Below are 19141 nucleotides of genomic sequence, written 5' to 3' on the forward strand. Positions count from 1 at the left end.
TATTTGTTATTAAATAAACTGAACTCTCTGCCATTAAAATTTAAAACGAATGTTGGTATTTGTGACATTTTTTTTTTAAATGTTTCATGTAAACTATATTTTAGGTTAGACCATTTGATTTATGCCATTGCGTGAGAATCGTAATATAATGTATTTGTGGTTTTGATCAAACCGTTTTTAAGGATGTTTATTAATTCGTGTTTGTTTACATTTTACAGAATGTAACGTTATATCAAGAGTTCAGAGGACAGACTAAAGTTCAAAATATCAGTAAGTATGATTTACATTTTTTCTTTCTTTACAAAATAAAGTGCGACACCTTCAGGTTAACAGTTTGACAAAATTAAAGTTTCACCAAACTGTTCGTTTGAACTTTTTAGAGTGGAGATGTGTGATTTTGTATTAGAAAAAAGATATAATATTTCAAATGCACATTTATATCTAGTATTTGTTATGGCGTACTCTAGCAGTACTAGTATACAGTTACAATGAAGTATATCAAATTCAGCATAACTGTATAATATATGTATATGTATTTATGAGTCTGCTACACGCAGTACTTTTTGGACTATCCCACTTCTGAGCTGTCCCAGTATTTTAATCCAGTATGGAATTTGGGGCTGAAAACAAGTCTTATACATATGTATTCATATCTAAAATGAAGATTTATAGTTTTTTTTTCAATTGCGCGTTGCTAACTTAACGACCATTGGACAATTATGCATGCACATTAAACCCGACTTAATTTATTTGTCATTTGGTCTCTTGTGGAGAGTTGTCTCCTAAAAGGCAATCATACCACATTTTCTTTTTTATATTTGATTTGTTATAATTATTACATTTTATTATACTCAAATTCAATTATTAGGACAATATCAACCAAATATATTTGTATATTTAATCTAAAACTGTGAAAAATGGAAAAAATCAGGACTATACAGCAACTAAAAAAAAATTATTAGGTCAATGGTATAAGGGAGATAATTCCAATTGACGTAATAAAAAATGTGTACTGAAATATTTTAAGACAATATCAGCCAATCAAATTACGAGAAAATTACTCTAAATCAGGATAACAGCAGTTATGGCGCAAACGACCGTCTATAAAAGCTGAAGACGGTTTACTTGAATCTAGATGTCTTTTCTGCATTATTGTGCTATTCAAAATAGATTCTAATTAAAATCATCGCTATAGCAAAATCTCGTACATAAACAAAAACAGAAAAAAAAGAAGTTGTGTCTTCTGTCTAAGAATTCCTGGAATTGATTATTTAAGCCGTACCTTGTATGTTCTTTGAGATATGAATTTTGAATCAGTAAGCGAGTCGGAATGAAAATTACAGCTAAGGACAATTCAAAATCTGGAGATGATACATTGTATTGAGTTTGCTTTTTTTTCACTTCTTCAGATAACACTTGACTATAGTAAACATTAATATAACTTTCCATTATAATGCTCTGGGATAGATTCAAAAACAAAATTTCATATCTGTATCCGCTTTTGCAGTTCTAGCATTTGTGTGTAGATTATTGTGACAGTCACGTTTTTCCATATTTTTTGTTCACTTGTTTTCATATTTCATAGCAGAAATATGTTATATTACAGTATAGATAAAAATGAATTATTATGGTTTTACATTAAAAAAAAACATCTCACTATACAACATAATACCCTAGATCCTCTTCTTTCCTCATAAAACGCTTGCTGTCTGGAATGAACATTAAAACAACTGTATTATAAGTATATATAAAAATGTCATAACTTCCAAGATCTTAACAGGTTGTTAACGTTGTATGAAATTCTACTTGAAATAACACTCCAAGTCGAGTGGACCCTTGTGAAAAACAAAACTTCCATCATTTTGCTGCCAAATACACATAATTTATATCTTTTATGGGAAGTACAGGTGGGTCTGAGAGTCATTGAAAACGACACAATGTTACAGTTATATTGAATTAATGTATAATTTTAAGGATCGTTTTTTAAGAGATATTGTAAATATTTTGAAAGAAAGGTTTTACAGACTTCCGATTAAGTAAGAATATATATGGACCTCCAGTACAGTGTAGTTTTACCTAGAGAAAGATATTTATTTTTTCTTCAATATTGTTTATTAATTTGTCATTTCCGTTTATATAACAAAGTACTGTGTGCCAATTGTTTTTAACATTTTCGCATTCAGTCTTAAGATGAATGAACATGCAGATCAATGAGGGAAAATTATGGACAAATTTCCTATTTTATCTTGCCCCAAAAAATGTATTCGTCTTTATCTTCTCCATGGGGTTTAATAGAGTCAAATGAGCAACCAAATGTAGAATAGAAAAATTGGAGAAAATATAAAGAAAAGAGAATAATGGGAAACTTTGATATAAGGTATATTGAATAAAGGGGGAATAAGAGAAACTTGATATACAATATAAAAGAACACACAAGTGAGTTATGTCCCTTTAATATCATTATTATGACCAGAGATTTAATGACATTATAGATTGTGCAAGTTGGGGAATTCGAATCATCTGTGTTCTCAAATTATTTTAATATTTTATAGATACGGGGAAAATGTTTCAACAAAGTAAAACAGCTGGAACACTGTTCAAACCGTTATTTTTTTATCACATCTTTAATTCATCAATTAGTCAATAAACCACAAATTAGTTTTTCCCAATGTAGTAAATTAATCTGGCATCCATGATGGATATTCCAAAACTGTGTTAAATTTCTATTTCCGTAAAATTCGATTTTATTTTAAAAATGAATTTAAAGTGTCAAATAACTGTTCATTCTTTGTTTTCATTCATGGATGACAATTTAGAAAGTTAAAAGTTTAATGAGTTTTTTTTTACAAAAGTATTAAACCATAATTGGAATTATCTATTGATAATTACCTATACACATGCGAAATTATGATATCTCGAACCTTTTAACCCCTTGAAACGATGTCATTTTTCTTCAATATGAAATGGATTATGTCAGAGATTTAAATTTTGAAAAACAAAAAATCTATTTTGACACGCGAATAATACAATACAAAATAGCCGCTACGTCTGGCAGTAATCTGATTTTGTACCAGTGAAAACGATTTTTTTGTAAAATCGAAGTTATTTTGGACCCGTTAACATTGTTGTGACTTTGAATTGAGTAGTTTTATACATGTCCTTTTCAGTTAAATCTCCAGGTTTAAATTGTCAACAAAACCACACACACACATGTTTTTTATTCGTAGCATTTTAATAAGAGTTAAGATGATTATTGTTTCAATTTGGAGGCTCAAAAGGTTGTATCACGTGACATTTGTTAATTTTTGTTACTGAAGGGAGCAACCATTTAACTTTTTTGTCATCAGAATATTGTTTAGAAAGAAAAAAAAAACATAACCCCTTCTGGAACTTAAATGGTCGTTCCCTTACATACATCATTTTTGGTGGAGTCCGACATTTTCTGGTCGCATGACTCTGCGACAGTTAAAATAGTATATGTTTCCTCAAAAGTCATTCTTAACTTTATTTTTACTTCCATGTACAACCTATTTAAATCTGCCGATCTGATTTCCATTGCAATACAATTTTTGCATTCAGAACTAACGAATTTGGACTGTGGTGCCTATTGCATCTGCAGTACTTATAACAGGGTGTTATATGCATTGCGGCACAAATGAAACTTCTATGAATGCACTCAAAATTATTTTAAATTGTTAATTTTATTTTCATTATAAACAATTATCATAACAAAAAGGATTAACTGAAAAAAACATATTCCTCTTTTCGCTTTTGGTTTTTGTTGGGTTTTATTGTCCATGTAAAATTGAAATGAAAGCGTATGCAAGGCTTCAAATTGTGTATAGCAGTACTTGTACTCAGTTTATCTTGTCTTTTCTGTAAATATAAATACAGACTTTAAAATAAACCATGTTGTACTTTGTCTTAATTTTAGGAGATTACTGCACGCTGTGCGTTTTGACATGCATTTGTTTACTTTTCTAACTGTCTAAGTTGAAAAGGTCGCGTATTGTGGTATTTCAAATGCTTAATTTCCTGCCTGGAAAAGAGGCTTCCGCCAGCATTAGATATAGGATCTCGACGGGTTCAAATCTCGAAAATCATGACAAGCTATATAAACAAATATCGCATTGTATCATGTATACCAAATGACAAAATAGTACTTGACTTGTACTTGTAAAATGTTGTCATGTTTTGAAAGCTGTCAATATTACAGTTGAACCTGGTGCACTTTAAACCAAACAATTTGAAGCTTAAACCAAACAACTTGAGATTATTGTACTGCTATCTGTTAATCTTATTTCTTGTTTACAAAGATTAATGTTTTTAAGGACTTTTTAAAAGGTTTGGGTGGTCTTTTGTTTTAAGAAATATATTAAATTAAAGTAAAACCCAACTTCTTAAACATGTAAGTTTTTATTCCAAACGTGCAGTCATAAATATCTCAGTGAGGGGCATTAAACTCGATGTTTTTGGGTTCCAAATATGTTATTGAACACCTATGTGATATACAGTTAGGGGGAGGGGGGATTCTCGCAGATTTAACATTATATAAATTTTTATCTTTTGCTATACATGCTAAGTGTTTTGTTGTTTTGCTATGAAAGACTCGAGAACTCAGTCCCCCTTAAGTTGTTACTAGTACATTGAGCATTTTGTGTAGTTTTCTCTTAATGGTTGTGATGTTGTCCCAGAGAAGAACTGGTCTCGAATGCAGCTCTTTGGGATTAGTTTCTGTTAAATGTATGCACGTTTTATTTAAACTTATACTGTCTCCTTAGTATATTTGAAGACTGTATTCAGATCTATTTATGATGTCTTTTAACGACAGAACAACAAAGCCCTCTCTGTCATTCATAAATTAAGGATGCAGTTGAGCCTTGGTTTTGCAAGCATTAATAAAAAATACTCAAATAAATTGCATTCCAGTCCTTGGATACTAAATATTGAACAGAGACGGTCTTATATTCCGGAGGTTAATTGGTTTCCTTGATAGAAAGATGTCTCGGATAAATAATCATTTAGTCTGCCCTCGCCCCAGTACTTGGGTGGTACCAGAAATGTCACAGAACAGGTACCAGTTCATACAATGTTCCTTGATACATTATACATTTTAACATGCAAAGCAGGAATTTGGCATGTCACCTCGAACTCCGTAATCAAATCTCAATTAAGATATGCTCTATTATTTAAATCATTTTGCAGATCGGTATCTTCGAAAGTGAAATATCTAGAGGTCGAACAGAATAAAAGTATAACATCAACTGGCTGAAAAAATATGTAAAGTTAAAATTTCATGCATATTTGACTGATTATTGATTATGAATATAATAGCTTACGTATCACTGTCCCGTGTTTCTAGATTATTACTTGTTTTATTTGTTTGCCCTCGCCGTTCGAAACGGGGACATTGAGGGTTACCATTACCGTCTGCCCTCCTTCTTTTCGTTCCTCCCTCTGTCTTTTTTGTTCGTCCCATTTAAGTTTCAGCTCTCTTATATAAGTTTTTTTAATCCAAATTTTATGAAACTCATGCTTAATAATGCTTGGGTCCATAAGATGCAGACAGAGATCGAATTTGGGCAGAATGTCATTTACCGTTCCAGAGTAATTCCCTACTTAACTTGGAAACTTGAGAAGGGGCATTCATGTCCTCAGACTTATAATTCTTCAAGTTTTCTTAATGCTAAATTTTATCATATCATCATGCGGACTTATTGAGATTTATTCAACTCATTTCAGAATACTAAAAAAAATATTTTGACGCTATTTTTAGACGATTTGTACAAGTATTAATAAATGTCACCAGTAGCCTACATTAATACAATGTATTTCTTTATTACTTTGTGTATTGGCAAAATATTGATTGATAGGTTAAAATCAACATTAATCGTGGTTGTCTGGCGCTACACTGGATTGATAAAAATCTGGATTTGTCAGAAAAAAGATTTAACTAAATTTCAACAGGTCTTTTGTACGGTAATTTTCTATATGTGCATTTTTGCACTATACAAGATCGAAAGATGTTATCTTTCTTCAAAGTTATACATTAAAAGGCTAAAGTATACATGTACTCTTTACAAACTCGGCTGAATCGGATTTTAGGAGAAAAAAATATGTATAATAAATACAAATCAGCATTCATAACTTTTTTTTTAGATATTTATTTTCTTAACGAAACGAAAAAATCGTTTGAACTCCAAATTTAAATCATACTGATTTAGGGCTTGAAAATAAACTAATCATAGATATACCAGGACTAAAATTTTACACTTACGCCAGTCGCGCGTTTCGTCTACAAAAGACTCATCAGTGACGCTCGAATCAAAAAATGTTTAAAATGACAAATAAAGTACGAAGTTGAAGAGCATTGAGGACCAAAAATCCCTGAAAGTTTTGCCAAATGCAGCTAAGGTAATCTACTCCTGAGGTAGAAAAGCCTTAGTATTTCAAAAATTCAAAGTTTTGTGAACAGTTAATTTATAATAATGAACATATCAATGATAACCCAATTCAACACAGAAGTGTCTGTCTACTGGGCTGGTGATACCCTCGGGGAAATAAATCTCCACCAGCAATGATATTTAATTATAATAATATACAGTAATTATCGTATACGTTAATCCTAGTGTGTTTTGTTATTTGGAGAAAATGGTGTTATTTGCAGATTTATAAACTTTTATATCTTTGTTCGTATAATCTGTCAAAAAACTGTTTTGAAAAGTCCAACTTTAGAAGAGTTCTATCCTAGTCATGTTTAAGGTTCGAATTATCAGTAGTAGTTCTATCCTTGTCCTGTTTAAGGGTTGAATTATCAGTAGTAGTTCTAAGCAAAACTGTCAGGAGCAGTTTAAAATTAAAATGTCAAAATCTGTTCTAGAGTAGTCTAGCTCATCCAGTTCATCACTTGAGTTTTTAGTCAATCTTCTTGTCCCCATAACCTGTAACAATTGCTTAACAGCACAAAATTATATATAGTACTAGTTCTGAAACTAGTTTCAAATGGATTGACTCATCAGAATCCTCGGACACTAACACAAAACCAACTAATACTAACATAAAGTGAAAAACACAAATCAACGATACAAGAGTTCTCACAGTGACTGAAATCTAGTTCAAAACCGATAACAACTAAATAATATCATGTTCTCCCGATCTCATGCGGTATGGGCTTTGCTCATTGTTGAAAGTCTAATAGTGACCTATTGTTGGTAATATCTGTGCCATTTGATCTCTTGTGGATAGTTGTTTCGTTTTCAATCATACCACATCTTCTTTTAAAATTAAGTATATATCAATCATTACACATCCAACGGATTTAGTGTAAAGACAGTTCGAGAAACGAATTACCTTGTGCAATCTCTATTTTTCGGACAAACTTTCGGCAAACAGAACATTTGGTCTATTTTCCACCTCGTGTATTCATTAGAACTGTTTCCAGTGCTTCATCATTTCAAAAAGAGATCGAAAGGAAGAGTATCTGAAAGTTGATAATAGTGGTTTTGAATTAACTGCAAGACAAAAGACAATGACACCTTATGTTAATAATAGTGGTTTTGAAATAACGACAAGACAAAAGACGAATTATTTTCTACTCGTGATTTGATATGTCAAGAAATAAAACTCTTAATTTGTAGATCCATACCGCCCCTTGGATTATATTTTGATCAGTTAAACGTGCAGCCTTTCTCCGAGTAATACTTATACCCAATTTTCCGGAAATGTTTTTCCGTAATTTCTCAATTATTATGTTTTCGTATCTATAATTTAAAAAACATAATCGCATTCTGATTGGAAGGCTAATTATATAGTTTATAGTAAATTGATTCTTTAATATTCTCCTTAAATGAAATGTTAGCTATTGCTGTCTTCGATCAGTGTTCGGAGAATTAGTCGTATCCGTTATTGAAAATTTACAGACATTTTATGGTTTAGCTTAATGTTGGGTATTATCATTATTATAATTATAGAGATTTGATTATTTTTTTTTTTTTTTTTGCCGTCTGGATTAAGAATGCATTTTTTTAACAATGACTACCGTCACACCATAGGTTCAAATATTTAAGTATAGTCCAAATTGAGAATGGAAATGGGGGATAATTATGTCAAAGAGACAACAATCCGAACAAAGAGCAAACAACAGCCGAAGGCCACCAATGGGTCCTCAACGTAGCGAGAAATTCCGCAGTCGGAGGTGGTTCTCTCCGTCTTTTACTTCAGCAGACTCTTTTCTTTTTTTTTATTAACGTGAGTAAAATACAGGAGCCCCTTTTCCTCTTAATTTTTGGTTTTAAAAATTACAAATTGCATACATCTATTAGAAAAAGTAGATGTTGTGTGATTGCGAGTCAGTACAACTTTCCGCCAGAGCTCTCAGCTCAACATGACGTATAGAAGTCACCATGTAGCCTAAAAACCAATACCACATTTGCGATTTATAGAAAGGCTTCAACACGAAAAAATTACAAACAATTCAAAGGAAAGAACTAATGGCCTGTTTTATGTACAACTTAAATAAAAGGAAAAAACAAATATTATTTAAAGAAACAAATGACCACTACTTAATATCATGTTCATACCTTAGGACTGGCACATACAAAATGTGTTTGGTTTAAACATGTTTACAGACGAACAGCTAAACAGGAAAAGTAATGTTACTATCATAGAAACGTACTTAAACAAGTGTTGTTAAGTAGCTGATGTGATGGCAACCATATAAAAGAATGATTGATTGATTGATTGATTGAGCAAAGTTGATACATGTACTTGACAAATTTTGCATTTCATCTTGACTTCATATTGAAGCTTATGCTTTGTGTGAGCATATTATAATTATGGAACCGCAAATTAAGAGCATATTGTAAGTTCCTTTAAATCACACGGCAGCTGAAGATAAAAAAAAAACCACTAACAGTTTCTTCCTTTATTCTTAAATCTCATCACCTCTTAGATCTCGGTTTGGTTCTTCGTCATATTTTATTCTATACAGCTTTTCAATAGTATTTTCAAAATCGGTATATGGTTTCCATCACAGACATTAAGATCATAACTTGAATTGAACTTTTATTTCCAGACAAGCAATTACTTACAAATTAATACCAAAAACAAGTCATTATTTCTTCTAGGTTGTAAACTCTTAATCTTTGATTATATTTCAGAAATAGCCTTTTGTAATAAAATACCGGATTTCTGGAGGCGTCTCTAAATTGACTCCGTATATTATGCATTCCCGTGGATTTCGTTCCTAGAAGTTAATAGATTTCTTGTATTTAGACACCTGATGTCGTTAAAAATAATTAAAAAGACTGATTGATTTTCATATATTTATTAAAGAATATAATTTTGGACGACAACTCCTGAGGATTAGGATTTTGTTTCATCTGTTGTTTGTGGGCTTTTTTATAATAGTGATGTCTGCTTGCTGCAGAAAATATTGACCTCTGTGAAAAAAATATATCGTTCGTTGATTATTTCAAAGTACATCGTTTATAGCTCTAGCACCTTTTGAAAAAAATAAGTACTAATCGTATGACCATATACTGAATTTCGATGAGAAATGTATGCTTTATTTGCATGATATTTTCATACCATGATGAAAAGGAAGGGATCTTTGTTTTGTTTTATTAAGTCAGAAAAGCTAATACAATCGGAAGAAAGATACAATTTTCGATTTCCAGGAAAGGCATCTATGAATCTTCTTAACGCTGCGTTAAGTTCTATGAAATATCCAATAGAGATAATTTTGGATAAAACGAAGATTGACATAAACTAGCTGGAAAATAGATATTAGAAGATGTGGTATGAGTGACAAAAAATTTGAGACAACTCTCCATCCAAGTCACAATGCGTTGAGTGAACTATTATAGCAAGTTACACTACAACTGAAGATTTATTTTTTTTCATCGTGTAATTTTTTTTTTTCTAGTTTGGTATTGACGTTTCTCATCCTTTTGTCTCCTAACACTTCCGGGGAACCAGAGGTAACCCACGGTTTGGGTGGAGTTTGTCTAGTTTTCTAAGAGATATTTTGATGTATTTTTGTCGTTTTCTGTTTTTGATCCAAACAATATAGATTACAATAGTTCATACTAAACATTGAAGCCCGACTCAAAGGAAATGACAAAAGACAAACGAATTAACCTTCTTAACATGGTCAGTACAGGAACACAATGTGCTGGGGTTAACCATTTCTACTTACGCACATGTATCATCTTTTGCCTTTTAAAACCTTATGTTATTAAAATCATCAACACAATAAAAACCCGCTGCAAACATGCACAGGACAAGTACTTATATATGGTGACCACTATCTAGAAGCACGGAAATAAAATATGATGTGCACATATATTGGTAAACCAATTATCGCTACCCATGACAGAGTATGAAAAAGTATCAAAGAAGTTCTGTTACGTAGGCAATTAATGTGCAAAAAATCCACAAGACTTTAAACAAGTTCGTTTATTCTTATGCTCTCCTATCATCGAAGATATATGTCCTCAGGAGGTTTAAAGATGACCACTGCTGTTCAAATAGTTGCATCTTAACGATCTTAAAGATGTGAGAGATAAATTATAATATTTTCAAGTACAAAACGCGATATTTAAATGTCGAAATATATGCTCGCGCGCAGTCTTCGATTTCGCCTGTTTCTCCTAAGTGTCCTTGTTATTTTATTAAGTAATACAACGTGACTAAGCGACTCCTGTTAATACAGACAATACTTTTGTTTTAATTGTTAAGTATTCATACTCATTCGACGATTATCGTATATCTTTCCGAATGCGAAACAATACATTAGTAAGACTAATGGATTTTAATGATTACTACTTCCGGTCTATTTGTCCAACGTGACACTTCTCAGATTTCCGGTTATAATCGCATAAAATTATATATAACTCTGAATTGTCCATCATCTTATATAGACAGTAATCATCAGTTGTAAACTAATGGCTGTCATAATTAAGTTTCATTTTTCACGTCCATTTTTAAAGAGCAGTCGACATCATTATTATGTCGGCTGCTTTCCTGTCCATTGTCTCGAAAACTGACAGGACAAAATGTCAGAACAAATTTCTCTGTTAATTTGCTGAAGTGGAGAGATTTTGAAGAGCTATTGTCTGCCACAAAGCTGTCAGAAAATTTCACAGAATGCTTTTATTTAAAGACGTAATGATTTTGTCGTTGGTTTTTGACAGGATTTTTCATCTTGATGTTTAATAGGATAGTTAGTCTCGAATAAGTTTCAACGATTCAAGGCGAAACATACCATATTTTTGTTTTCTTCCTCCTGGCACTGACTTAAAATACTTATATTTTGGCAGTTTACATATGTATTAATCGAGCTTCAGTGGCGGATCCAGAACTTTTCCTAAGGGGGGACCGCTGACTGACCTAAGAGGGGGCCCGCTCCAGTCATGCTTCAATGATTCCCTATATAATCAACCAATTTTTTCCCACGAAAGGGGGGCCGGGCCCCTCAGGGCCCCCTCTGGATCCGCCTATGAGCTTACCAAAAATTATACATACAGTGTGTAAGGGTAGTACGCATAAATTTTAAGATATGACCGACAAGAAACAGAGCAATGCTTTGTTGTTGTTGTTTTTTTTAACTGGAATAATAACGAACTAGTCGATATTGCAACAACTAACCACACAATTATACTAATGACAATTGTTTGGCAGAACACATCTCAAACTTATTTTTTTTCGAACTTTTCCTCATAATGGAATTTATGTGACTGCCCGTCTTAAGTGAGAGGTTAAGCTATTGATAATAATAACATTTTATTCCAAAAGCAATACAGCTTATAGGATACATACATATAATAATAATAATTGTACATGCACCCAGGTTGAATCCACTATGTTCTACATAAGTAAATGCCTATACCAAGTCAGGAATATGCTAGTTGTTTTCTATTCGTTTGCTATGGGAATTGCTTTCTATTCGTCTGATGTGTTTGCGCTTTTAATTTTGTTATTTGATCGAACACTTTCCATTTGGTATTTTCCCGTTGAGTTCGGTATTTTTTTGTTATTTTCCTTTTTTTTCACATACTGTAGAGATACATGTAAGTACTGTACAGGAGTAACTTCCTGTAATAGTACATGCCTATTCCTAGTGTAGATTTTGTAATCCAAATATATACTTATTTGTCATTTATACATCGATTCTCATGTTTATTAATCTGTTTTGATGCTATGACAAACCGTGATCTTCTCTTTAACAGACAGTTTATTGACAAGTTTTTATCTTAAGAAAAAATAGAGCTTAATTGGCGTCTGTCCCAGCGACCATCGTTTAACAAGATAATGGCGCGTTAAAGTCAACCAGCCTGCTAATCCGATCACCACTTAATAATCAGGTGTCTTATTTGTGACAAGAAAATTCTCTTCTTATTAGTATTTCGTCTCTATATATGTGTGGTAAAGCTGCGGTTGTACGTTGGCAAATGGTTTTATATGACTATTATTAATGTCTGATATATGTGTGGTTGAACTTGGATTTATTTGAAACAAGCGCTATTGTAAGTCGGCTTATTTTGTATGCATCTATTTTATAAAAAAAAAAGATTTTTAAGAGACTAATAATAAATTCTAACTTTACTTCAGACGTTCAACTTCGATAGTTAACGTCTTACAATTATACAGTGTAGCACATTTAGTTGTGTTTAAACATAATTTTTCTTGTTGTCAATATACTGGCAAATGATTATTTTAGCGATTGGTAGTGTTAAATATTACACTGACATCATAATAAATGAGATTTTTTTTATTCTTATTATTTCAGACTTTTGTGACAGAATACTTGCAGATCGATGAAAACTTAGGTGAGTAAATTCAAAAGGTTACATCGTTACACTGCGTTCAAAAACACTGTTGAAATATGTTTTATTGTACTTTTGTCACCTGTTGAAGTTCTCATATTGAACAATGATTCTCTGTTACGGGTAATTGTTGGACATGGTGTTGTCCTTAAACTGGTCCGCCATTCCATCTATAGCTTCGTACCGGTTAGTGTAGCTATAAGTGAACACAACAGGGGTCCAGTTTTATGTTGTCCTTTATATGTAGCTGAATTGGACTGCTCTGTCGAACTCTTTGCAGTTGTTACGTTGAACAGAAGATGGACGATTTCAATTTACCTTGAAAACGATAAAACAATAAGTTGTTAAACATGGTCAAATTAAAACTGTATCAAATTAAAACTGTAATCTCTTGAGGCTTATGGATGACCTTGTGACTAGTCATAACGACTCATTTAAAACGACTTTTACTTTTCAAAAAAAGAAGTTAGACCCATGATCAGATCAGTTTAGAACTAAATGGTTTGCTTAAGGTGGTACCTAACACTACAGGGAGACAACTCTGTAAAATCATCTTAACGTTTTAATTACGTAGTGTTGTTAAGGGAAAATTAAGCTTTTCATTGATCAAAATAAGTGTTTGTCAAACTGCTATATAACCAGTGTAATTTTTCTGATAAAACGGTTGGTTCAAATTTTTGAAATTTTTATATTTTGGTAAAAGGGGTCAAATTAAATACTTTGTCAAAATTTTAAGAAAATTAAACGAGCCAAATTAATTTTGTTGGGTACCACCTTAAACGTGACTTTGCGACCTAAGCCAATTTTTAAACAGACCTGACCTAACTAAAGCCCAATAATGCAATTCAATCGTGTTGATTTAAATCAAATATTTGACTTTCAATTTTATGGATGGTGATGTCAGTGTTTGCGGGTTTGTTCTTAAAGAGCATGAAGTACTTCGAATAGGGAGGGAATTGAACAAGAGTTATTCCCCTTATCTACATTTACTATCATGTGACACATGATTTCCTGCTAATATGCAGTAAAAAAAAACTTCCAATCTCACGGACTCATTACCAAATTGCTGTAGACTTTATTGAACTTCTATGTACTTAATGTCTAATTATTTGATTTTATTGTGCAAAAGAGGATAAAAGGTTCTATTTGCAAAGTTTGTATGGTGTCTTTAATGATTTATAGATGAACATCACAAGCAACTGAAGTGCTGATTTAAATTACTGCAGTTTTAAATAAATAATTTTATATCAATAAACCCTTCACAACATGCATTTGTTCAGCACTTTGTGAGACACTTTAATTGGCACTTGAAAATAGGTATACAAAAGCACGTGTCAGTTTTGTACGGAAAATCGATGCTCTCCAATCGTAATCGATTTGGGGATTACCTGCAGGTCTTTTCATTATTACGGAGCTATAGAAACGAAACGAATCACTAATTCTTTAGACAAGAATAGAAAAGCTCTCACAACAAAATACTTAAATGACCAGAAAAGTTGCTAATTAAGGGCGATAGACAGGTGTTTTTGTAAATCATAATCAAGATTAACCATCTGAGATGTCTTGTAGTTTTATTCAGGATTTGAACAAATAGCGTGTCAACATGGTATACCGAATTAAAAGAATCCTCATTTTTAACATGGTAAAATCATGGGTCAGAGGGCTGACTCCCTTTTGTCGTGTGTCACAGCTTGACATCGTATAATATTTTCTATTTATTGAAATGGTATTTATAATGAAATCGACTAATTAGAAGCTTGTACTTAAAGTTAGAAAAGATGGAATACAAGGTGTGTGTGAAGGGGACAGTTTCACAAGAATTAGTCCACAATAATAAAAACGGTCTTTGATTGCAACTTTTCATCTTGAAAATCGAAAGGTTACAATGTAGCACCTTCCAATCACTAAGAGACAATCGTAAAGCCAATTTATAGAAAATTATGGAAGATAATAGAAAGTTAGGGTGAAAATGGCAGAAGACAACATAATGGCAATAGAAAAATCTCAATTCAAAGAATAACCGACAATAGCATCATGCATGTCGAAAAAAACAACTATAATATATATGTAGTCGTCATCAAAACACTACAAATAAGCAAAAAGACTAAGCAACCCCAACAACGTTCTTTTCTTATAAAGAGTTACGAAACAACAGAACCACGTCTGTATTTCTTTTTGAGCTGCTTCTTAGTTTCCGTCATACACAACACTAATATATCTCTGCTTTATCTTAAAATTTTCGCATGTGAATTGACATTGTCGATACTGATGTTATGTTTCTAATTACTGAGCCAAGGGCGATAATTCATCTGGTGCGACTAGGTAGGAGTCCGGATTAAGAGTACATAATGAACTATAAAAAACTTGTTTGCTATTGAAAACTTAATCCGTTCTTGACGTTAAATAAATACCGTGTCATCCCTTTTACTCCCAGGATGCAGCAGTCCTAGGGGCAATCTGGTAAACGTTTTAAGTCATCTCAGTAAATAACACGTTCCGGAGATTTGTAAAGAAATTGTTGACATTTCTATCTTACTTCAAGCATAATGTTTGTTTAACTATCGTAAATATTTGTTGAGTGTGTTAATTTGATAGACAAAAATCTTGCTTAATATAGTTTTGATGGGTTGTTAAACATTATTCCGGGTTGATGTCTCTTTCGGACAGTTTTGTCCAGTTTTAACTGTTTGTAATTAAACTTTCCTGTATGATATTTCCACTTGAACACGAACTGCCAAAAACGAAACCTCTGATAAATTTAAAACTAAAATTGCCAATCGAAAAGGTCTTGTGTATAAACATATAGAGCGCTGTGTCAATATTTAAATCAAAATATCTCGTTTTTTGACATCATGCAGTAAGCAAAGATATTTCACCGAATAATGCAAGTCTAAATTATGTGATATTAAACAATCATGGAATCGAGAGTTGCTGATTTTGTACAGGCACATAAAGAATGATGAAGGGTTAAACATCTATTTTCCATGACCTAGGATAATGGTGTAACAATACAGCATAAGCACACACAATAAATATCATTTAGAAAAGGCTTAACTCAACAGAGTTGCACTAAAAGCACACAAAAAACTGAACAAAAACACATGGCACTGATCTTAGAATACTTGCAGTTACTGTAAACTGTACACTAGTTCAAACGAAAAGAAATAAGAAGACGTGGCGTGATTGCCAATGAGACAACTCTCCACAAGAGACAAAATGACACAGAAATTAACAACTATAGGTCGCCGTACAGCCTTCAACAATGAGTAAAACCCCTACCGTATATTTATTCGGCTATAAAAGGCCCCAAATTACAAATGTAAAGCAAAACAATTCAACGAAAAAACTAATTAACGGCCTTACTTATGTACAAAAAAATGAACGCAAAACCATGTATTAAAAATAAATCAGTTTACACATTCAATGGATTTACTGTAAAGACTTAACAAATGGTATAAGAAAAGCATGTCCTTGTGCAATGTTGTTCTTAGTTGTTGGATTTTGAAGTACATGTATAAGAACTCCATGCAGTTTAGTGCGTTTCTCACAATATTATAGATCTGGATCAGTTCTGTCGCAATCTGATTAAACAACAGATTATGTGCTCACGCCTCGCTTGTGTTCCTTAATGAATGCAAAATCATGTTTTTCAGATTCAAAATTTTAAATCAGTATACATATTCAATAAATTTAGTGAAAATACTTAAAACAAATGGTATAAGAAAAGCATGTGTTGCAATGTTGTTCTTAGCCGTTGGATTTTGTAGTATAAGAACTCCAGTTTAGTGCTTTTCTCACAATATTATAGATTTCTCACAATATTATAGATCTGGATCAGTTCTATCGCAATCTGATTGAAAACCAGATTCTGTGTTCACGCCTCGCTTAAAGTCTCGTAAGCAGAGCGTGAATACAGGGTTTGTACTTTATTCAGATTAAGTTCCCGTGTAATGCCTTAGTAAATAAGTACAAACTGGTATTGATTTGTTTCAATTTCCTGTGTATGATATATCGTGTAATATTTGGTATATATAGAAGTACAAAAGTCATAAACAATGCGAGATTTCCAACATCCTTATGGCCAAACTCGATTATACGAACATGGCGAAACGGATTAATTAAACTCAAAGGAGTAGGTCCAGTAAGACCTCTTCTTGGCCCCAAAATATAGCAGTTTTACAAAATTGTTATAATGTAAACTTTTAGTCATTTATTGAAAAGTAGAATGCTTCTGCTACATAAATATGGGTTGTTTTTGACAATAAAATGCACATATATCGGGTACTAGCATCATTTAGCCATGCTAAATTACTGAAATCTTCACAATTTTAGCATTTTAGTTAAATTTTAGACGGTTTCCGTCTTAAATGAAAGTGGCCGCATATGTGTTCATTCTTAATATTAAAATGTAAGTTGCATTTGATGATAATACATAAGTTGTATTAAGGTTGAGGATCAACACGGATGCGGCCACTTTCATTTTTTACAAAAACCACCTGAAAAGTGACATTTTTATCATATTTGATAGATTTTTCATATTTAAGCTAGAATCGGAGCATTTTTAGTGAGTAAGTAAATCAGTTAAAATCTTTCGCATAAACTAATTGAATCAACTGAAATAGACACTTAAGTGTTTAAAAAATGTCCAAAATTTTTCCTCAGATGAACCTGAAATTTGAGGTCAAAATCGGCCCTCACCGGACTTACTCCTTTAAAAAAAACACAATAATAATCAGTGATGGATTAAGTTGAGGGGAAAGGACTACAGCACCCTCTTTTTTATAATACTGGAAGCCCCGCCCCCCCCCCCCCCCCCCCCACCCAACCCCTTTTTTTTTCCTTTCCACAAACCGAGGATCAACCACTGTTATTGACTAAATGAAAAGTGTAATGTTTACCTCACTTGTCCACGTACCTCACCAACGATAAATTGGAATTATGTATATCTATAATACTAAAATTACGAGGTCCAATTTGTTAGCCGTCATCACGTAAAAACGACGAATCACAGAATTCAACTTTATATATAACTAATATAGTACAAAGGTGTAGATTAAAAATTACACCACTCCAGGCCCTTTTGTTTTCCATGTAATTAATATTGCCAATAATTAAGAAGTTCCGGGTCGAATCCGCTACCGATACCAATAGTATATTCACCTGTTACCTATTACCTTATCTGTACGTTCCGCATCTGACAGGCGCACCACCAAACGTTGTTTTCAGGATTAATATGCTATATACACGGGTCATAACCACAGGGTTGACACTACTAAATTGTCAAATTGTTACCTATTGTAGTATTTTAATTAGTAAGACTTTCTAAGATAACAATACGAATGCTAAAAATCTGGACTAAAAATAAGGCGTATAGGTACAGTTTTCAATTTGTTAGTGGGCATGACGTAAAACAGCGAAGCAAAGAATTCAACTGTATTTATAACTTATACAGGACAATGCTGTTGATTAAAAAATACTCCATTCCAGGACCTTTTGATTTCCAAATAATTAATATTATTGTTTCAGTTCGACGGGTTCAAACAGAAAGACTTGAAAGCAGAGAAAAACTGTGTATCTTATAATCGGCATGACTTTATCAGATGACAATACTAATACTAAAATAAGGCTTGCGCATAGTTATATACTATAATTCAGTCACGTACCCGTGATATCACGGGTGTGTTCTAGTGATGTTATAAAAAGCTAAAATTGAATCTTCATGTTTAGGCATTTTTCAGTTGTGTAGCTATCCATACTAATTAAAAAGGGAAATAACTCTCTTACTTAAACTCCGTTCAGAAATTTGCCTTTAACAAAATCGGACATACAATGAACTTTTAATATGGCATATTCTAATATGTTTATTAACAATAAGAATGATAAATCTTTTAGGATGAAAATAGTAGGTCTCTTTTTTTCGTTACACAAGCAATGATCAGGTGTTTTTGTTTCGTTTTTATACGACCGCAAAAATTTTAATTTTTCGTCGTATATTGCTATCACGTTGGCGTCGTCGTCGTCCGAATACTTTTAGTTTTCGCACTCTAACTTTAGTAAAAGTGAATAGAAATCTATGAAATTTTGACACAAGGTTTATGACCACAAAATGAAGGTTGGAATTGATTTTGGTAGTTTTGGTTCCAACAGTTTAGGAATTAGGGGCCAAAAAAGGGCCCAAATAAGCATTATTCTTGGTTTTCGTACAATAACTTTAGTATAAGTAAATAGAAATCAATGAAATTTAAACACAAGGTTTATGAACACAAAAGGAAGGTTGGGATTGATTTTGGGAGTTTTGGTCCCAACAGTTTAGT

General features: G+C 32.4%; 1 protein-coding gene across 4 annotated transcripts in view; it reads left to right on the forward strand.

Moving 5' to 3' along the window:
* The window catches only part of LOC139502816 (frizzled-5-like), a 69673-nt gene that overhangs the window by 34753 nt on the left and 15779 nt on the right, over positions 1-19141 (forward strand). For all 4 annotated transcript variants that reach the window (XM_071292421.1, XM_071292422.1, XM_071292420.1 and 1 more), the window contains exons 2-3: positions 219-270; positions 12791-12830. The gene's annotated coding sequence lies outside the window, so the exon portion shown is untranslated. The remainder of the gene's footprint in view (positions 1-218; positions 271-12790; positions 12831-19141) is intronic.

The sequence above is a fragment of the Mytilus edulis genome, chromosome 14 (genome assembly GCF_963676685.1).
Source record: "Mytilus edulis chromosome 14, xbMytEdul2.2, whole genome shotgun sequence".
In the NCBI taxonomy this organism is placed as follows: domain Eukaryota; kingdom Metazoa; phylum Mollusca; class Bivalvia; order Mytilida; family Mytilidae; genus Mytilus; species Mytilus edulis.